Here is a 23,844-nt window from a genome sequence, read left to right on the forward strand (position 1 = left end):
ATCAATTTGTTGTGCAGGTAGTTTGCTTGTGGTCATATTCACAACATTACAGTTCAACTTCAATGTATAATCTGACACATTAGAGAACAACACAAGGTTGCATGTGGATCTTCCAGGTGATACATCAGCATTGACTAAACATGCTATAGGTTGCCAACAAGTCTTAGTACAAATGCCAAGCTTCATGACAAGGCTACAATGCACTAAAATAAATGACTCCCCAATCTTAATAAATCCTTAATTAGTACAATCTGACCTGAACTGGCTTCCACTGCTATACATGACGTGCTTAGCAAAATGTCTGAGTGAGTGAAACAATTGCAGAGCCCATAACATTTATACAATTACTGGAAATTGTTTGTTCCCTACAAACCAATAATTTGTGGGGTCAATTATCGTGGGGCACTGTCATTTGCACAGTTTGGAAACATAAGAAGCTTAAAAACATAATTAACAACGAATATTTTCCCTTACAAACTTGCAGCAATAATCAATGATTGCTTATTTGAACTGTCTACAATAAGAATTGTCATGATTATCAAGTCTGCAAAAGCTACAATTGAAGGAAGTGCTCTTGTTGGTAATGTGAAGTAAAATATAAAACGATTGATAATGACAAAATGATTCTGCATCCAAAACAATCAGTTGATCCAATTAACAATTTCCAGATATGATACCTGCTGTCCAAAGGTTTCCAAAATCTGCATCATGGCTCTTTATAACAGTACTAATCACCGGTAAGCAGAACCATGGCCTGCTGCATATAGTGCTACTAATCAATGAAAACGTAATCATGGTTTTTTCGGATGGTGATACTAATCACAGGTAATGTACACACATGGCATGTCACAAATAATGGCACTACTCACAGGTAACGCACACCAATGGTGTTCCTCACATACAGGGACTAAACAGGGTCACCAATTAGATAGATATTGATGATGATGATGATGATGATATTTCTTGTTTAATGGGGTGTACCAGCTAAGTAATATGCCTCTTTGGTACGAGGTGCAACAAAATTAAACAATAATTAAAACTTCAAAATGTATTCACTGACAAGAATATAAAATGAATGATCATGAAAAACGACCATGAATCCAAAACAATGAGTGGATCCAATTGTAAATGCCTGAATGACTTCACTACACCCAGTAATATTAGAAGGAACTTTAGGATAAATCATAGAGCTTAGGTTGGAGTCTCAATGCTCGATGCTACATCAGACAGTATGCATCCTGGAGTTGGCATGCTTTCCTCCTCACAGGGCGAGTTAGCTACATGTTTCCTAGGACCTATAGCCAAGAACTTCCATTCAAGGGATGGTGAGTTTGAATCACCAGCTCTAAAGATAGTTTTGCAGTCGTTCCACATTTCCACATCAAGCTGGTCAACATCACTGTAACAGGAAACTCCCCTCCTCAAAGACTCAATAGTGTTTTACCTCCTTATGGACAGTTGTGCATTACCTCTTCCTACCCATTACTCATTTCTGTTACAAAGTTGAGTAAACCTCAGATATATCACTCTGACCTCTTAACAGACAATCGAACATACAACTTTCTTGAACAGACAACAGAAATGCTGTTAAAATTTATACTTCATCCATTCAGATTAAAACAAATGCTTTCTTTGATATTGACATTAAGTATCAAACAATGAATCCATCAGTATTGAGATAGAGATTTGCACACCAAAAACTACAAATTTGTTTGCAGATTAATGTGTCAGTATTCGTTTTCACATAATCCTTTGGCAGAAAATCAGTTCATCATAAGATTCAACTATTGAGTAGCATGACAACCCAACGATGAGCGGCAACACAGCAACTTCAAAGGCGAACCTACAGAGAGCACCATCAGTAAGAAGTGTACCACTTGCGGGAAGAGCTTATTCCACGGTGTCTGGAAATTCCAAACCACCACCACCCTTATGAGGAAAACAAAGTGCAATGGAGGAGTACGCAGGAAGGAGGCTAGGAGCCTGGAAGACAGTGATTTTCCAAAACCAAACCATTGCAAATAGCTTGCTATTGCTCCAGAGTTATAAATCCAACTTGCATTAACTGGCAGTACATGCACACCACTGTCAGTCAGTCAGGTGGCATCAGAGAGAGTGGTAGTTTAGCATAGTTCAATTTAACAGCTGCAAACCGCTCATATGGATTTATGCCGTTAAATATCAGGAGCTAAGCAGAAGCAGCAAGAAACACTGCACTGCCACACAAAATACAAGACAATGGCAGAGCTACAAACACCAGTCTTCCTGCCCCATTCTTTAGAGTGAAGTTCAGAAATCTGCACCCGGATATCAACCACCCTATCACAATCTACAACATAAATACCATGCTTCTCACAAACACCACATGAGATAACCACCTAGAAATTCAGTGGAGCAAAGATGGCAAAACGATCAAAACTTCCAGAGCGTTTTACACAGTTCTAGTCAACAAAAAAAGACTGGCGCATCTTGGATGTATGCTGCAGCACAGAACCAGGCTCAACAATGCAGCACAGCTGTCGACCCACACATGCAGCCTCCACCTAGTCAGTGGTTGCATATGGGGTCATTAGCAGCTACATGGAGGGCATCATCACTGCTCATCTTCAGCAACAGGGACACCAAATATTCCAGGCCAATCAGATCCAGAATTCCATGTCCTGGAATATGGCGACTATGAACAATCTGCTGAGTGATGGTGGGCTGATCTACGCGAAGCGACATCACGTGGAGGCCTCTTGGTCATCTCTACCACAGCGCAGACACTGCGATCACTGCCAATTCTATGATCATTTTACTATTGCATTCATGAAAACGTATGTGCGACTTGTAGTAGTCAGTGCACCTCCAATGTTTGCACGAAAGAATGATCACTCAAATGCAACACTTTCGGTGAATCTAATCCATCCTTCTCAAGTTCAATGGAAGGATTAAGTTCCAACTTCTCAGTCAAGCAGCAAAAGTGTTACCTATCACCCCCAATGACGTCCCGTCCCCACCCTCCCCTTCCACTAATCGCCCTCCTTCCAATGAGAACATTCTGAAAATTGTCACTATGGTGCCGCAGAATATTCTCCCATTCTAATGTCCTGATGTTCTGACTGATCTTCCAGACTCACTTTGGTGATACATTCTCTGGGACAAGATTGCACTGTGCATTCTTTCCAATTGATCCTAGTCCCCTATTTTAGTAAATGAATGTTTATTATGAAAATGTGTATTCTTCACAAATCCATCCCATCACAACATCTTTATCATTCTGTAAATGAATATCTATCTGAAAACTTAAAAACAGAAGTCACAATTGGAAATCAAATAATAGCTTTAGCAAAAATTTAAACACCTCGTGGCTATTCCCAACCTCACAAATTTGTAGAATATAGATCGTAAAACCAGTACTTACATCATTATCAAGGATTTTTAAATGACATCATATACACAAAAAGCAAACTATATATGATAAACGATTACATGATATCTGGGGTGTTGACTTACCTTCCCCTGCCCCCTAGCTACCCTGCATCAAATATGACCCATGAATTTGTGATCCTCAACCATAAACTAACAAAAAACTGTGATGTCACCATGCTACATTCAATGAGAAATCACCAAGTCCCAGGCCTACTAACAATAGCAAATGTACTAACAAACCGATGCCAACATAACCATCATTTCCCAACAGTCATGCGATATACATATACCGATTGGGTAGCATACAGACTAACAATATCAGACATAATACACAATACTGAAGCACCTACTTCACCAAACAAATTACAAGATGAAGTTAAGAAATTAGAACCCCATTAACTATTGTCAACCGACTCCATGTTCCTCATCATACCTCCCATCCATCAAATTCTCCCCTCCCACCCACTCCAATTATTAAAATATTTCCACGAACTTTACAAGGTATACCTTCCAACCTGTGGCCCAAATATTCTCCATAAGCATAGAAATACCCTTAGACATGCTCGATCATTCATCAAGGCTATTAAAAGAAAAGCCCGGGCAAGTATATTCACTGAATTATCCAACATGATTGGCATTCACAAATACTGGACCAAATAAAAACAACTGACAAACATAATAACAATTCACAAATTTGCACTCAGTAATAATAAAACAAAGACTGACATTTTTGCAGATCCTTGTAATTTTCTAACCATTATATGATCCCAATGTCTACCACCCTGACCATGATGAAATATCTGAATATTTAGATTTATTACATGTGATAGATATCCTCTTTCCCTACCTTTGAATCACCTCCAGCTCTTGACTCCCAACATCCCCTAAATGCTCCTATTACAGTACAAGATATAAAAGACGTACCCAGAAATAAAATGAACACTGCCCCTGGACTAGATAAAATTACTTACAGGCACATAACAAGCTCCACATCCCTTCCTACAACTCCGAAATACAGTACCTACTATTATTCTCCATACTAGATTCTTCCCCCCAAATGGGTACATGCCAACAACCATATCAGTTAAATTCATATCAAATTGTAAGTCTTCTAACAGTGTGTTCTAAAATCTTAGAAATCACAATGGTATCTTACCAACAAAGCAGGTTAACTTCAGTTTTCTACATTTTAACTATCTGCACATAGTCTGATATGTTAACAACAAGCCTCTGTTACCATATGTAGGTATAAGATTCCAACCTACCTATAGTGCTAAGAGCCAGTCAAGATTTTCATTATGCAAAATGTGAAGCAGAGATTCTAGAAATAGGCAAGAATTACACAGTACAGTCAGTACAGTACCTTCCTAAACCTGTGCTTTTTCTGTAGAACACAGTACAGTATATTGTTGCACACTCTTCAATAGCCTCTATCTCATTGGGTGTTAACTCCAGCTCTATCTATAGATCAGGTCTCAAGTCTGGATAAAGCAAGAGAGACAACCTAAATAGTAGGCTAGGTAAATGTAGTTTCGGGGGAGGTATAAAATTTAATTCTTGTATAACAGCATTAGTAATCATTTTAACAAAATATGCTACATAATTACATGTAAAACATAACATTTTAATAATTTTTTTCTGAACAGGAGATTTCGAGTTTTTGTACAGGCTCTATTAACACAGATATTCACGAAAACTTTTACTGAGCTGTAAGGAAATAGTTACATAAAATGTTTAAAAAACTTGCAATGCACATCTCAATAATCCATGCTCATTAGTCACTGCTCATTAGTAACTGCTCATATGCCCTTGCTCAATTTCCCCTGATCATTTGCAATTGCCTATTAGGCCCTGCCCATTACATCATGCTTAATTCCCCCTTCCTCATTAGTGACTACTCATTGCAGATGACCATGGAGTTTTCAACAGGCTTACCCTTCACCTAGTCAGTTTTTCAAACTTGGATGGGAGTCAGTAGCATATTCAGAATTAGATAATATGTTCCCAGCCTAAGTTAGTCTATATAAACATGATATTCTACTAAGTTTTTAACTTCACTCCTATCATTCTTATATCAGCCTTTCAGGCTCAAGAAGCCAGTACTCTGCCAACATGAGCTACTCAGCCTAAGTTAGTCTACACTTTATAGATATGTCTCAACATATGTTTTTATGTTCTAAACCCAATGTAAACATTATGGTATGCAATTAGAAATCTCTAAAGTTCAAACCTATCAGCTCAAAAAATTTAAAATCAAATCAAAATCCATGGAATCTCAACTCTGAGACTCTGAGATCAACCTCCATTATGTCCATACAAGCAATTCAAATGTGTTAGGCCTTACACCACATCCATAGTCCTATATAAACAATGGAGAGTCACCATCTTGTACAGAACTACAAGTTCAGCCCTGAGTCCAGCACTGATTCCCTATGGCTACCCCTATGAGTACAAAATACATATTAAGAATTACACCATCTCCCTAGTCCTATTGGTAAAATGTGTAGCTACCATCTTACTTCAAGTTAACACCTCTATGAATAAAGCATTCGTGTAACGCCTTATACTATGTCCCTAGTCCCATTAGTACAAGGTGTAGCCAACAACATCTTTTAAGTTGAGCTTTAAGTCCCCAAGTTCACCCTCCAATGTTACGCCTCTACGAGTAAAGCATACGTAGCCTTACACCATACCCCAAGTCTCATTAGTACAATGTGTAACCACCATTTTGTCCCACGGTCAGCTAATGATCCTGCAAACTGCACTAAGATAATTGGAGGTATTGTTGTATGGGTTGGAAGCAGCATATGGTTGAGTAGTTTGAAGGCTGTTAATTACCTTGATCACTGTGAAGTAAAGGTTGGAGAGGGAGAGTGGTAATGCCTGAGCTGTGTTTGGGTACATTTTCCAGGCTCATTCTGCCCCCTTTAAATTACTCACTGAATGTTGAGGCAATGGCATCAGGGGAGGCAACAATTGCTTTTGCGCTGATTTGCAGTGTTCACTATTAAGGTATTATCACATGTCTTTGAAGATATTACTTATCTTGTTTATGTAGTTTTTGAATGCTTTGTGGATGAGTTTCTTGGTGATATTCGTCACATATTTATATTTGTCCCACATAACACTGATTGTATCTTGTTTCTGTTTCCTGTAAAACGTATTCCTTTTGCGTATCATTTTGACTATTTCTTTTGTGATCTAATGAGCATTTTTCTTGGTAACGATGGGTAGATGGCTTATTACAATTTATGATAGCAGTTCCCAGCCAGCTTTCTTGTATTTACAGACTTCTGTATTAAATTATTTTACTGTTGGTTTCTTGTATTTTAAGGTAGCTGTAACTGCTAGGTATTCGGAGAAATCGAGGATTACTTCTGTCTTCAGTACTGAGGATGGAGTGTTATTAAGGACAAGAGATTTCATTATATGGACTGGGTCAGTAATTAATTGATCAAGGAACATGACGTAGAATGCTGCAATGATAGTTTGCTGCTTATGGACCGATGGAAATAGGCAGGAGGTGAGGGCAATCAAGAGGCCTGAACATTTCCAAGATAAACACACCAGCCCTGTAGATAGCTTTGAATCAATGCTGTATAATTTGTACACGGCTTAGATATAGTAGTAATTCCTCATTGATGTCAGAGGGGAAGTTCCAAGCTTGGCACATGTAACTGGAAAGGAACTTAAGGCTTCCAGTGCACATGAATTCCACTCATACCAATTCTGCCTTTGTTACCAGCTGCTCACATGCACAGGCTTTAATTTGGGTTTCATGGGAATAAATATTCCTCTCCCTGAGGTTTTCTAATTACTGCATATGACTGAGGTACCACTTCTACATCACAGATTAGCGAATTTAGCCATGATTCACTAAAGCACACAATCGGTGGGTCTAAAGCAGCAAGAGTGGCCAGAACTGCCTGTTTACGCTTCACATATTTCAGGCTGTGAGCAATAAAGTAAAACAAGGTTACTGTCCTGTTATGTGCAGTCCAGATTCTGAGTTGCTAAGATCGCTATATCAGGGTGTCCACCAAATCCAGATTTTGAAATTCCCTGACATTTCCCTGTTTTCCAGACATAAAAACAATTTTTGCCCTGACACAAAATAACAAAAAATTAAATTATAATAGAAATTTCCAGGTATGACCATATTATTAATATATATTTTGAAAACTTAACATGCAAAAAATAAATGAGTAATTAATGTGCATATTAAATTTCAAAATTTGAAAGTTGAATTCAGTCCAATTTAATTCACTTTTAAGATTTAAAAAAAATATTATCATTACTGCTTCAGTAAGGAAATTTCTTCATCTATAGCCAGCAATGACTGTCGAGCTTCTGCCATCACACTCTGCTTCTTTTCTTCTATTTATTTCAGCAACAAAGTGGCGTTCCTCTTATTCTCTTTGCAAAGAATTTTCTACTTCCAATGCTTCACGTTTCAACTTTAGGTTTTGAATATACAAAGCATGGCATTCCTTGCAGCATGGAGCATGTTCTTATTAATGGAGGCCTTTTCAATTCCACCAAGGTTTGAGACAGCATCATATATTCTTCTTTGTGCTACAAGGGATTCTTTTAGCATGTTCTCTACTATAATTTCTTTATTCAGAGAAAAACCGCATTCAGCTGAAGCATTTCCATGAAAAAATATTAGTATAATTTTGAGAAACAAAGCCAACTTTCCTGTTTTCAAATTTATTGTTGGCAAAATAGTGCGGAGCCAAAAGTGATCTAATCTCTCATTTTTAGAAGACAAAGAATTCACTACATCTTTGAAAGTATAATTCTCACAAACAGAAGTGAACTCCCTTTGTATATGATCAGCTTCATAGCCCGAGATCGATTTGTTTTCAACAAAGGCATTTAATGATACCCTTAGCCGTTTGCTGCTTAGAGGTTGCATGGCTACACTTGGATCGAAACAAGAAATTCCTCTAGTCAGTTTATATGCCAGCGGTGACCGTTCCAGTATCTTCTTGCACAAAGCTACTATTCCTCTTAGACAATCTGTGCGAAACATTAATATATCTCTATCATTTAATCCAGGAGTGCCACGAAGTGCTGCTGCAGCAGCATAACCTATGACAATTTTAGATGCAGGAGGAAGATTTTCTTAACTGTCTAAATTAATTTTGAGGACTATTTTCTGAAGACTGCAGTGACTCAGACTTAACAAATCTTGTTATGATATTTTTCATTGTTGCAGTGAGAGATTCATACAGGAGTGGTGTAAAAGGAAGATCTGTATGAAAGTGTTTTAGGAATGGTTCCAAATCTCCAACAAGTGATAATAAAAATGACAACTTGGCCTTAAATAGCTTATCTTTAAGTGAAGTTGATACTATTTTGAAGCTGTTACAGTTTGGTATTTTCTTGTCTCTGTTCCTTCCACATATTTGTCCACATTAGGTAAGATATCTATAGCACGTTCAATGACTTTTGAATTTTCAAGCCATCTAATAGCACAATATTTCAAAGAAAATACATTTGAACCTGAATAATATGTCTTGCAGGAATGTAGCAAAGGAAGAAGTGAAGAGCACGAAGAAACTCAGCAATATTCCACTGGGTTTCTTTTACTGCTATTTCAAATGAATTGTGCACAGTATGCAAGCCACAAGATCCAATGTTCACCAAAATAGGAGCATCTGGATCATCAATTAAAAATTACTGATATCCTGAAGGAACTTTTTATTAACATTTGGACCATCCATTGAAATTTGTACAAGTTTCTTTAGATTCAGTTGCTACAGTGCTTCCAAGAAAACCATATAAACAAATCTGAGGAGGTAGAGTGACCAAGGAACATGGAATCAAAATAAGAAGTGCATAACTTCATTGGTATCAGGATCGAAACCACAAACTACAAGATCCATTTGGCCCATCTGAGAAACTTTATTCAGTGACTTGTCAAAACCAATGGTGAAATGTGTGGACTTACGTCACATCTCAAGATCTTGCTTATTAAATTAGGGAGCCAAACCATGAGTGATTGTATATGCAACTTTTGTTCTGTGCAGTTGAACTTTCAAGGCGATTTCAGAGTCTGGAAACATTACTGGGAACAAAAGTACATTAGCTTCACTGGAACATAAAGAATGGTACTGCATGCAGTATGCATGCACCATATAATCTCAGCTTTGGTTACTTGCTCCCTTGAAAGATAATTCTGTAGACATCTTGTCTCTGGTGAACCTTCTTTAATGAAAGGAGAAGAGGAAGAAGAAGAAGAAGAAGCCGAAGCAGTGGAGTCATATGTGATAGAGTTTGTTGTGGTAGCTGTGGCAGGCAGAGGACAATTTGTGTTTGCGGCCAGGGTATTATCTACTGAGTTTAAGTCATTTGTTACTTCACTATTCAAATGTTCTTTTTTTAAATAACTTGATAGGGATGATGAGAACTGGCTGAACTTGACACAACTGGCATGCTTCTTTCCTCCCATGTGACTTTTAATGCCTGCTTCCCCATGTTGCTGAGAGAAAATGATGTTTTACATATTATGCAATATGCTGAAAATTTGTCCTGAGGCACGGGTTTCAACCTTGTTCTGAAAGTATCATCAAGAAGCCACCTTTCATTAAACAAAGTTTTCCTTGTCTTTGATGAAGACATTGTTACCTGAAAAAAGAAGTAAATATATTGTAAAAATCTTTATATAGTCTTACACTCCGCACGGCTTTCTTCTAAACTGACAGTTAGCAAAACATGTGAGCAATGCCTCACCTATGCTGCCAGCAATCTACTGCTTCAATAACAGCTGATGCAATAAAATTGCGGCTCAGAGCCCTCATAAAATGTAATACCCTACTATGAAAATCACAAGCAAATCACAAGTGAAAACAAATTCACAAAACCTGCACTTCCTAACAATATTAGACACTAAAACAAGAATAGGTACATTATTATTAAGAGTAAAAGAAATAAATTATTCACAGCTAATGACTGGCATAAGAAGGAGGTTATGGCTGATCGATACCACGGTTTTAATTTTTGCTGAATCACATTCTTGCCACTTGTCTTTCATGAACTATACTAGGGTATGGTACACAGATGAACAATATGGTAACCAACACATGGATGTAAATAAAATTACAACTACATTGAACACTATTAAACCTATATACCAAACACGCTGAGTTAGGTAGCTTAACCATGTGGTGGTGTACACAATACAGTTGGCAGACGGATTTCAAGAATGCGCTCAACCGATATAATTACAAGTCATCACTCTCATTTTTGTTCCGTATTGAAAATAGTGATCTCACTTAGTTTACAAAAGGTGCACATTTATTGTTCAACTGGTTCAATACAATCAGTACCATGTTATGTGGTTAATTAGACATAGAAAATCTGAATATTATGGGGACATGTTTCGCCCTTCTTATTGGGCATCATCAGCCATATTAACTTAATCTTAAAACAAACATTGTTAAAAGGGCAATGACATTTATAATTTGTAAAAATTGAACTGTGATTTGTTAGGATATTAACTTTATAAAACAGTGGTTATAAAATATGATATTGGGACATACAACACCTGCTAAAATTATTGTAAACTAATTTAAAATCTTATCGAAAAGAGAATTTGTATCGATATAAAGTTCTAAAAACGGCACATGTCTGGTACTGAAGTGGATCCTCTTCATTATAAAACTCAGCATATATTCGCTGCGGCAGTTGCCAACGTAAACGTGAGGGTGAATTTTGTTGATATTTTGTGTTCCAACATTAAAAGATTGGTTAAGAGAAAAGGCAAATGTTATGATGTTATCCTCAGTAAACTGATCAGTCTAAAATATTATCTGATATAACCGTTGCAAACAGACGTTAGTGTGCTGGTTGAAGCTGCTATGAGAAGAGTTTATATCGAGTATTTGAAGGTTATGTTTGATTTCCACGTCAAAATGTAGTCCTTCTAGAAGATGTAGAAACATCGATGAATAGAGTGTCGTTATACTGCAAAAGAACAAAAAGACGTGTTTGACGTGTGTGTTTAAAACGTATGTTAATGTCCAAGTATTGTGTATTATCTAAAGTGGGTACTTACTCAAATGCCGTATGTACATCCACATTACTGTATTAGCAGCGTTGGTCTGTCTGGAGTTCCTACTTCGCGTGTTGTAACGATGAGATAGAGAGAGGGGGGCATACTGAGGTGAAGCGGAAGTGGGCGGAGCATTTCATGTCGGTATTAATGTGGGAGGGGGATTGATTGGAGGGGCAAGTGCAGGCTTAGTATTCGGGGGGGATAAGCGGAGTTGTTGATTTGATGAATTTAAATATTCGTGGGAGTTTGTTTTGCTTTGGATTGACTGTTTTTAATAGCTTAGGCGTTAACGTATATAAGAGACTCTTGACTTCTGTATCATCATTAACCCTTTCCGGGTCACGGCGCAATATATTGCGTCTCGCGGGAAGTGCCACAGCAGTTACGGCGCAATATATTGCGTGTCGAACTTCCGAGCATCATATCTTCGCTTCTCTTTGACTTTCAGCAATGACTGAAAAATTTGTTGTATCTGCCATCTATCGGCTACATTACAGAAGCTTGCGCTAATGTGTATTCTCTTTGGAAGCACTGTTATCTTTAATTTTTAATGTGAATGTCTACTACACTTGCGAGTCAATGCAGTCTGATAAACATGGCAGCTCGCAGGCATGCAGAAGTTTTGAAAGGTGATGAAAAAGTGTTTGAAATATTAATGAATGATGAAAGTGAGGGTTCAGATTTGTGTGAAAGTGATTTAGAAAGTGTTGAGGATATTTTACTCGAAGTTTCAACTGTCGACGATGAAGGTGTAAGTGACAGTGATGAAGAATTACAACCAGCTACCGCGAAAAGGCAGAAACGAAATGTATCAACTGATCACCGGGTCTGGGAAAAAGAAACAGGTAATAATAAATTTTTACCTACTGATTTCGGCTATAAGCCTGACCTAGCAGGAATCCAGGATCAATCTTTGACTGAAAACTCTCCAGAAGTAGACATTTTCAAAAGACTTTTTCTGCATACCTTAGTGGAAAAAATAGTCATAGAAACGAACTTCTATCACGCTCAATACGCAGAGAAAAATTCGGTCATTTCTCCCACATGCCGAGCGTCAAAATGGACCGATGTTACTGTCGACGAAATGTATTTATTTTTAGCGATAAGTATGCTAATGGGTCATGTAAACAAACACACCTTAGAAGAGTACTGGTCTACCGATCCTCTCATTCACACTCCTGCATTTTCACAGTTCATGTCCTGTAATCGGTATAAAGCAATTCTACGGTTCCTTCATTTCAATGACAACAACTTCCAACCTCAAGGCGACAGACTATACAAAATCCGGCCTATTATTGACCACCTGAAACAAACTTTCCTTGCCATATTTCAGCCTTTTAGAGATTTATGCATCGACGAAAGTCTAGTTCTGTTCAAAGGACGCTTAGCGTTCAAGCAATACATTCCCTCAAAAAGAAGTAGATTTGGTGTGAAGATATTTGTACTTTGTGACTGTGAGACTGGATACATTTGAGATATTATTGTATATACTGGAGCCACAACAGAACTTGAAGATTCAAAGATAGGGTTTTCTGCTTCTGTTGTCTTCACTCTTATGAAACCATATCTCAATCGGGGACATACACTTTATATTGACAATTTTTACACCAGTCCAGAACTTCTAGAAGCTCTGCATGCACAGCGTACTCATGCCTGTGGAACAGTGAGGAAAAACAGAAGGGGAATGCCAGGGTCCACTACCAAACTACGAAGAGGTGAGGTAGAGGAGAGGCATACCTCAAATCTGCTTGCTGTCAAATGGATGGATAGGAGGGAAGTAAACATGCTCACAACTGCTCATACTAGTGGAATGGTTGATAAGGCAAGACTGAAAGGGCCACAGGACAACGGAGAATTATCCCAGTGTCTGTTCAGGACTACAACCAGAAAATGGGACCAGTTGATAGATCCGACCAGATTATTACGGGTGTGCAGCCATCACGAAAATCCATAAAATGGTATAAAAAGCTATTCTTCCACCTGTTGGAGATTGTAATTCTGAACAGCTTCATTTTGGAAAGGGTTTTGAAAGGACTAAAGAGACCTCATAAGGCGTTCAGAATGGAAGTCATCCGATCACTAGCAGAGAATGCTCCTCCAAGAGTCACACGACCTAATGGAGGCCGACCTTCAAATGGTGATACACCTGCAAGGTTAACCCAGCGACATTTCCTTTCTGTTATTCCCCCAAACCAACCAGGAGGGAAACCGCCATCCAGAGTGTGCCATGTGTGTGCACACACTGCAAGAAGAGAGAAGAAGACCAGGAGGACAATTTACCAGTGCAAGGACTGCAACAAAACTCTGTGCCCAGCCCCATGCTTTGAGGAATATCATACAAAAAAAACTTTTAAGCAGGTAAATTGTATGATATTGTTGTTTTCAATTTTATTCATCTGTATTTTATCTATTTTTGTGAATATAGTGTCCCATGAGTGTGTTTTGCTATTTTTAGAGAGGTTTATTAATGTGCCTGTAAAAACCTAAATTGTGGGGTATGTCAGCGTATAAAAAACCTGACCTTGAAAGGGTTAAGGTTGCGATCTTTATTAAGTGTTTTGTCCAGAAAAATATATATATTCTTTAATTCCTTTAGAAGTTTACCCTTATTATGTAAATGATATGATTATTGAGAGGTCACCGCCTTACTTCGATAGAAAAGTTTTCCCGTCATTTATCAAATTCCCTGACATTTCCCAGTTTCCCCGGTTTTCCTTACGGGTGGCCACAGTCCACTGCATGGTGTCATGTTAAAAATTTATTCTGAGATAGAAAAATTACATTTTTCAACATGACCATGTCTGTACCCCTGAACTAATTTTCCACAGTACAGTTTGCACATAGTCTCCAAACTGGTCATTGATAAAATATACACATCACAAGTGGCTGATTCACATGACCAGAAATACACACGTTGCACAGGCTTTTGAATGAGACTTCTGAGTTTGGTCCTGGTTTCCATTCCACATCTCCTCTAAGAGCAACTAAACACATCACAAAGTGCGGCAATGATACGGGTGGTTTGGCAACCTTGCTCTCTTCGCAACCCTACCCCACCCAGACGTCCTTTACTCATTCCTATAGTGGAGTGCAGACCTTCACTTTCCCACCATGCCCAAGAATTAATCTCACTTTTAGATATTACTAATAAGCACTTATTAACTTCTAAATCTTTACACAATTCTCTGTTTGTCAAGGAGAACTTTGATACAATTTTTATGCATGTTATTACACATTTCAGCATTAAAAACATGATACAAACTCAGAGATTTTGAACCATTTTCTGGTTATTTTGTTGTGATGAGCAGCAGATTTAAATATTTAAGAATAACACTCCTGCAAAACCAAACATTAGATTCCCTCAATTTTTCCAACACAGCCAGACAAGAGGCAGTGTTGCCAACATTTCTATCCCAAAATATACTTTCACCTGCCTCAACAGTGAAGATGCCGAGGTCAACCTGTCGGTTAGAATCAAGCCCCACATTTGTTTCTCTTTTACTGGATTAATTTAACCTTAACAGGATGCATTTTTCAAACAGGTTGTTCAACTCTTACTCATGACAATATTTCAGTGTTATTGATTTGATTCTTCTTGGAATATAGTGAAGAGTGAGTGAGTGGTAATTAGCATTTCTACTACACATTGCCCATGATCACCAGATTTTCTAAAAAGTAGCTACTACTTACCAGGACAGATATGAGAATAATTACTGTTAAAGAGCAAGAGGAGGCCAAGTTAAATGTCATGGAGCAATAAAGGCTTGACATTTAGACAATTAAATATCTCCAAACTGTGTGTAGCAGTATTTATAATAAGGTGACAGAGGTGAAGAAGAATAAATAAAATACAGATGACAGAATATAACACTCCAGCCTATGAGGATCACTGCTGGAGTTTCAGCCACTGGATCCCAAGATCATATTTTCAAAAGTCAGAATAAATTTTGAGTATGGAAAGCTAATTGAGTATATCAGGACATGGTCATCTAATTGTAAATAATCAGGCCTTCAAATATAAGAAAGATTCCAGGCAGTTGTCTGATATTATTATTCCAGTGAAACAATTTAAAAAAATATGTACCTAATAACATGAAGATAAAAATCTACTATGTCATCATAGGAGCCACTGCATTCTATTTCTTTGAAGGTTAAGAAGCTGCAGGAAGCAACAGTAAATATATGGATGTCACAGAAAAGAGATATTTTCAAACTGTCACTAATGAGAAAAATTGGAGTTTGATAGAATGCAGAGATATACAGATATATGAAAGGAGACAGAACTGAGTGGGTATTTTAAAGCAGCATGATTCACTGGACTGATCATGTTGCAGGAACGGCCAACAGCAAAGTAAAGGTCAACCAGACACCCCAGGGACACCTATTACAATATGGAGAACAGAACTGGGAGGGTAATATTAATAATCATTTTACTGGCTCAGAATGGAGTGGTGCAATCTAGGCAGCCTGCTGATCACTAGATACTATGGGCTCAGTTATTTTAATTTTGTGAAATTTTCTCAAGGGCCCACAATCGAACCAACAAGTTTGAACCATGGGTGAGGTACAGGAGACAGAATTTGCGAATGACCTGGTGCTCACTTTGAACCCTACATATTGGGATATCGAGGTCCTCACTCCACGACTTGACTGCAGAGGGAGTTACTGAACACATAAATTGCAAATTCCATATTGTCGAGTGTTAGGGCTGTAAAATGTAATTAAGCTAAATTGTACTTACTTGTCTTCTTCTTTGAAACTGGTGACGAGCTGACCAACTGTGTCTTCATCCACGCATATTTCATCCTTATTATCAGTATAAGCCTATAAAGAACAAATATGTACAGCAAAGTAAGAAATGTAAACAAATAACTAGAATAAGAGTTTATAAATAGACATGATATACCTGACAAAATAAATTTCATAGTTGCACAATAAAAATATCAATTTATTCTTCAAATGTAAGAAGGAAACAAATAAGTGTCAAGTCATAATTTTATGTAGAACAGGAACATGAAAAGGAACCCATAATAGGATATAAGAGACAGCACTGGCAGAGGGAGAAAAAGAAGAAACATATGAAGGACAAGGATAATCTCCACATCTCTTGTCTTCTCTTTTTACAACATCCTATCATCGTGTTCTTCCTATTATGTGTTCTTATATGACTTGTCACTTGTTTGTTTCGTGGTTCCCACAGATGACTCTTACTGTCAAACAGACTTACACTGCATCTTAACCTGAGAAAGTTAAATCTCCTGCCTACCATGTCCAAGTTTGGTCAACAAATAGTCACATGATGGAGTTTTCATTAACTCGAGACAATCTGAAGGCTTTATCAATATAGATTTTAAAGGCATTGTTTTCTAGGGATAGCAAGTACACCACATTCCTGGAAGCCCCAGAGTTGTTTCTTAGAGAAGTCAGGGATTCTTACCAGATTCTGCTGGCTAGTTGCTGGTCCAGTCAGACTACATGAGAACAATGAAGGTGTTAATTGATAGATAAGTAGAGTATGTAGACTAAAAAGCCAAGAATGGTGGCCAAGAATAATTGTTGTGCTTACAACACATTGTTGTGCCCACAACTGCAGGGCATCAGGCTGAGCAGAGGTTGCTTGACAGTGTAATGCCCATCAGAGTTGTAAGATGCTGGGTTTTGGTTTGATCTTTAAAGAACTCTGTTCAGATAGTTTATAACTACTTAATATGTTCCCTAAACATGAGCAAAACAGTCTAATATTTTTAAAAATTATCATTCAACTGATGTAGTTTACACTTAACTTGGTATGTAATGTTAGATAAATGTAACCTCTCTGGCTTTAGAAAGAGAGAAACCTTACACTTTGCTTTCTCAGAAGTCAATTTTCAACTGTTCTTGCAAAGGTGAATGCATTCAAATCAATTAACTGCCATCGAATATTTCACCAATAGAGCAATGGTCAAATGAATTCATCAATCAAAACCTTACTAATGAAGGATGAAACAGCATAACTAATGTTGTATATTCTGAAGCTAACAACCAGCAAAAGAGAAGAAAACCCCAATGTCTATTGTAGGATGTGCTACAAAAAAAATCAAGGATTCAAACTACATGGGCAAAACTACTCTGGAATCTCTCAAGGCTCAATTCTTCTCAGATGAGTCTTGTTAGGATCGGCTGCATCTATGGATATGCCACATAGCACATGTAGCATTATATTGACTTTAATGTAAAATTTTATTCTGGAAAGGCAACCCCATTCGTTGACAACAGAGCTTCAACAAACAATCTATATTAACTTCATGAAAAACTACATGATTTAAACGGGCTATTCTCCCGATATATCCATAAAATATTTTCAATATTCAATATTTTCAGAAATGAATATTTAGTAGGCCACAGGTGGATGAAAACGGAAATGATGTTTATTTAGTACTAGAAAATGAAGGCAAACTGAAGTATGAGAGATAAGATGGTTGGAACTGTAATAGTGACAACACTGCTGAAGAGACGCCAAGCAATGGAATCTAATAATGTCACTGACAGCACTCGTTAGTTACATATCTACCTTACCTCGGAGCATATGGACTCTCCCTTCTGAAATCACTAACATGTGAACTGGCATAATGAACACAGCCTCACATTAGCTTGCAATCTAAGACAGTGTTGTCACAATATTTTTCAAAGAAGAACAATGGAATTGGATAAAGGTAGAATGTGCCAGAGGTCGTGCAGCATAACAGTGTCACCAAGGGCCTCAACAGCTTGTGGGGAATTTGCATTGCCTTACAGGACATTGGCATGGTGAGTAAAAGTCTTCAATGAGGAACGCCAATATGTGGCAGACGTTCACCAGCCATGCCATGCTAGTGTCCATGAAGAAGTGCATGTTAATGGATACTGGGCAATGTCACATGCTATGTGAGCTTGACCAAGACAATGGATTAGCAAATACGACTGTGCTTATATTTGAATGAACACTTGGGCAAGAAAAAAATTTCATCAAAATGGGTTCCTCATGATTCAACAGAAATGCAGAAATTATTACAATACGATGCTGCTAGTAACCATTTGTAGTACTGCGACAAATCATATATGCCCCATGATTAATTATCTGAATATTGCGCAACACTGTGCATTCATCATTTTTGAAAGTTTTGTGGGAGCGGCGATTAGCCAACGGATTTCATTCTGGACCACGCGAAGATAGAGGACCGGCAGTAGCAAGCTTTGAGATCGCTAGAATTTAGAAAGTTTGAATGAGTCTGCTAGGTGTGTCGCAGTTTCGCCTGTTGCGTGAAACGTTTGAAGTGGACCTATCACAAGTAAGAAGGGGCGGTCTACGGCGGCGGTGAATCCCGAAACAAGTGAGCCCGCAATACCAACTTCGTACATCGCAGTGCTGACCCGACCCTACCCTCATCCTAGGGTGAAATCTGTTATTAAGCTTATGATCCACGGTTTTGACATGTCCAATGAGTAGTGGTTGAATTTAGAGGTGCATGTGTTATAATATTTCCGCTACTTTCAATTACAGTTTTGAATTGACCTTTTCAAACGGCTATGTGCTTTGTTTTCAAATGGCAGTTGAACCGCCATGCCTTATTCTCATAGGAAACTTCCTCGTTTGAATGAGGCATTTAGAACTATAAAACAGCCCGGAGCTGGCTCATTCCTGCAGCCGTGTTCATACCAGTGGTGACGACGATACTCTTTGTTACATATATCTTAAGTGAGAATATTACTGCTATATCTGAGAACTACGCAGAACGATCAGAAACTTTAATTTGAGAACGATGTCAGTTGCGCAATAACCCGGTGCAGTTTAATTCAGTTATTCTCGGGAGTGAACAGTTTGTAATCGTGGCAGTTACCTCTGCCCGCATTTGAAAGTCGGTACGCGGCGTCGCATGCATACAATTGTAACTTTGCAGACTGAATTAGTATTCCACGTATGCATAGACAGTTATCGGGTCGTGAATCGTGGTCGCGTATTTTACGTGTGCGTCTCGTACGATTGGTGATCTCGCAGGTAAATGTATACGGTATTTTACCCACCGAACAGTAACTGAGAACAAAGCCAAATTTCTTTGTGGTTTATATCAATGTTATAGTAAAGTGTTTGTATCCAGAGTACATGTGTATTTAATAAGTGCAGAGTTACTAACGGTATCATCATCTTAGGAGTGCTAATTACGATTAACATGATGGCAACTTCAAGCAATAATCCAGTGCTTTGTGGCAGCATCCCATGTGCTGAAATGAAGGAGTAAATTTTCAGGCGCAGCAGTTATGTGACATGCGAAAGCAGTATCGACAAAGATGAGTAAAATGCCTTGAATTTTAAGCGTGTTCTTAGATAGAGGAAATCAGTTCAGTTTCATCTTGTGTAAATATAGTTGTAAAATTAAATGTCAGCTCTTTGAAGCTGAGTGTGCTATTTTCAATTCATTTAAATGTAAATCCAGGGAATAATGCATGTTTTGGCCTTTTATTTTATGTTCAATTTAGTAATGGGAAAAGGGATACGGCTAGGTGTAGTTAGGAGTGTTTTTCTTTATGTTATTCTCAGAGTATTCCGTAATGTGTGTTTAGTATGTAATTCAGTTGTTAGTTTCTTCATGACCGAGGCTTCGCACCCCAAATTTCGTGAAGGAGAAGACATACAGATCAGAGTAGGTAATTTTATTTATGTATGCAACATGTTTCCAGGGATTTCTTGCTACCGACAGCACGGAGGCCAGCGTTGTAAACGAGTGTCTTTCAGTTAAGCAGAAAGAACCAGTAATCCGGAAGGAGTGCAAGATGACTTAATAAGAAAAGCAGATACCACCTATACTGCCACGAGGGAGTTGAAACAGGAAAAAAGGCATATGAAAATTTTATTCAAGGGAAATATATGAGAAATAGCTGCGCTTTGGAAAACAGGCTTGAATACGCCTGGAGATGCGGAGTTTCAGCCGAGAATCGAACTCCTACGCTGCAAGTTTATGAAGGCCTGTCTGACATCTTATTTATTAGACGATTGCACGCCCAATACAATGAGATATAGAGGCCTAGTTGTCCTGTTGAGACAGAACACTTGTGTAAGTGAGAAAGACCTAATGTTTTATGCAATGCAGCAGCTGAATAAGTGAAATGTGAAGTTTCCCTTATAACGGGGAAGACAGAAACGGGACAAGACTCCGCTGTTAGGAGGAGGGTCGCCCTTGAGAAAAGGCCCGCGAATGAATGGCTTCCGACCGCTTCCTGTGTTATCCCTTTCAGGTAGAATTCTTGACATTTACAGCCATAGTCGACAGTGCGAAGTATGCACTACCAGCTGTCCAAGGGGGCATAACCTACTAGCCCAGCTCTTTAACTGGGCCATGCAACATCGTGACCTCATTCATAAAGAAATGTATACATAATTCTGCATGTAATTTTATATTTCAGACGCCCTGTGATTTATGCTGTATTGTTTGTTTATTTTTCTTGTCTTGTCATTGTTTTATTTGTCACTGTCTGTGTTATTAGGTCAACGTCGCATAAGCATTTGGATTTTAGTTACCCCAATGCTAATTTTTCAGGGATGCCAGCTTCAATGCTTGTTCATTTGGGAGACGGCGGTCTGTCGGTAGATTCAGTGTAGTCTTCAGATTAGGAAAACCTGGATTGACTGTAATGGCTTAATGATTTATTTGTGTAAATATGTACAAACTGGATTGAAACTAGCTTGATACTCTTATATCGAGGAACTTGTTATGGACGTTTGCGAACGCAACCCCGGTGGGGTAACCGGCATATTTATTCATCCGCGTCGATACAATGCCTAATGTAGATTTTCCTACGAAGATTTCCTTTGTATTTTATCTTGTTAATTTTGATCGGCATTTTGATCCAACTTATGTGTTATCCTTTACTGTTATTTATTCCGATGTGCTCGGCACAAGTTCGTAAAGATATTGACCCTTTTGAGTCCATTCTATCCTTTTAAAATTATATTTGCATTTTAGATTGAATTATTACCATGTATTTAGATCAATAAATCCATTCTACCCCATAATTTGCTTCTCATTCACAATAGATGATACTGTTTCCCATTCATATATACCACTGGTATTTGCCACTTAGGAAGTGAGTTTAGTGTTACGCCCATGCTTGAAAGAACGTTCCACGGTTCTACCACCTTAGCATGGCATATTTATATTCTATGCAGGGGAACGGTTTGAAAATCAGGCTTCCTTATTCCGTATAATTACGCTAGATAAGTCTTGGGCTAAACTGTATGAGCGGCAACTGAAATGCCGATCAAACCAATGGCATCATCATGGGAAACCAGAAAGTTTGAGAATTCGTGATAACCCCAGCCAGGTGAAAGTTATTGGCATTCTCATGCATGTCTGTGATGTTTTTATCAAAACGCACTATGTTCCTTCACAGCACATCGTCAATGCGTATTACCCATCATTATCCATGACAACGCTCGGCCACATACAGTGCAAACCGTGGCTGATTAGTTCGGTCAATGGGGTTGGGAATCACTGCACCATCCACTGTAATACATGGATTTAAGCCCTTGTGACTCTGATTTGATTAACATGATGAAGGAACCACTTCAGGGCCTTCACTCCAGAACTGTTTAAGATATTTGTCAGGCTGTAAACTGCTCCATTGAAACTATCAACACAACAGCTGCAGCAAAATATACCCATATATTCTATGACTTCTGCATCACTGGTAACAGGATGTACATAATGATGGTGACTACTCTAAAGGACCGAGCTTGAAAGCTACAGTCCTTAAGTGCGGCCAGTATCCAGTATTTTGAGATAGTGGGTTCGAACCCCACTGCCGGAAGCCCTGAAGATGGTTTTCCATGGTTTCCCATTTTCACACCAGGCAAATGCTGGGGCTGTATCTTAATTAAGGCCACGGCCGCTTCCTTCCCAGTCCTAGCCCTTTCCTGTCTCATCGTCGCCATAAGACCTGTCTGTGTCGGTGCAACGTAAAGCCAATAGCAAAAAAAGCTCTAAAGGACAGTAAATCCTTGTACAACATTCATCCCTTTTGTGTGAGTTGTAATTAAATAGTTGCCACTGTTAAAATTCCAACCCTTGTATACGTCCAATAACTTTCTATTTACAACTTGCTTCATGGCAATGGGAAAGAATAGGGCTAGGATTGAGAATCAAGCAGCCTTGGTGTTAATTAATAAATATATTGTTCCAGAAGTTTCCTGGTTTAAACGTGCGAAACCACAGAAAACCATCTTTGGAAGATTGGCTGAAAGAGAAGTGCAAGGAAGTTCACGGCTTTATGGTCCTAGGAAGGGTAGGAATTGCATACAGAAAAATTAAGGAAGCCTTTGGAGGAAGGAAAACTTGGTAAGAAAGAGAAGTGATGGTTGATACAATAGTGCCGATGAATTGGATATGGAGGAACATAGTCAACAGCTTGCATATAATCCTATGAAACTGCAGTCTAAGGATTGGGCTCATTTCATATGTACATCCTTCCCACTGTATCCAAGCAGATCCCCTCAACAAGAGCTCAGATGGAAAACAAATTCTAGGTAAGAAGAAAAAGCAGAAATATGGCAGGAACATATCCACCAGTAGTATCGAGGTAAGGAAGTAGATGAAAGGGTTCTGGAACATAAAGAAGCTGTTGTTACTGATGAAATGGGAGTCAGAATTTGACAAAGTGTTGTAGAGACATAAGTATGAACAAGGCACCAGGAATTGATGACATACCCTTAGAATTATTGAATGCCTTAACAAAAACCAGCATGACAGTATTATTCCATTTAGAGTGCAAGATGCATGATGCAGGAGAAGCACCATCTGGTTTTTGGCAGAATTATGTTATACCTTTCCCTGTGAAAGCCAGTGCTGACAAATGGGAAAACTATTTCACCATTAATTTTATTATGAAAAGACAATTTTAAACCGAGTTGGAGGACATCAGTTTGGCCTCAGAAGAAATTTAAGAACACGTGAAACAATCCCGACTTTACGTCTGATTCTAGAGTACTAAATTCAGAAGGACAAGTGTGCCATATCCTGGCCATTGCCATCCTTATCTGGTTCACTTTTCGGATGTACTGCTTGCCCGCTGTTACTGTATTCATTGACTTAGGTATCATAGCCGACTTTGACTTTATTGTACATGCAAACTTAGCCGTTATCATGTATTTCAGCACGATGCTTCACGGGGTGGAACTTAAGTATTCCACGTACAAGAAGGAGTGTTTAGCTGTTGTTCTCAGCATCGAAACGTTCCATTCCTACATTGAACATAGTCACTTCTTGATCAAAACTGATAATCAGGTGCTAAACCTGTTCGAAATAGCTAAGTCGCTTCCCAGTTCACCTTCAGTGCTAACCCTCGTGGGGAGAAATTATTTA

The sequence above is a fragment of the Anabrus simplex genome, chromosome 13 (genome assembly GCF_040414725.1).
Source record: "Anabrus simplex isolate iqAnaSimp1 chromosome 13, ASM4041472v1, whole genome shotgun sequence".
In the NCBI taxonomy this organism is placed as follows: Eukaryota; Metazoa; Arthropoda; class Insecta; order Orthoptera; family Tettigoniidae; genus Anabrus; species Anabrus simplex.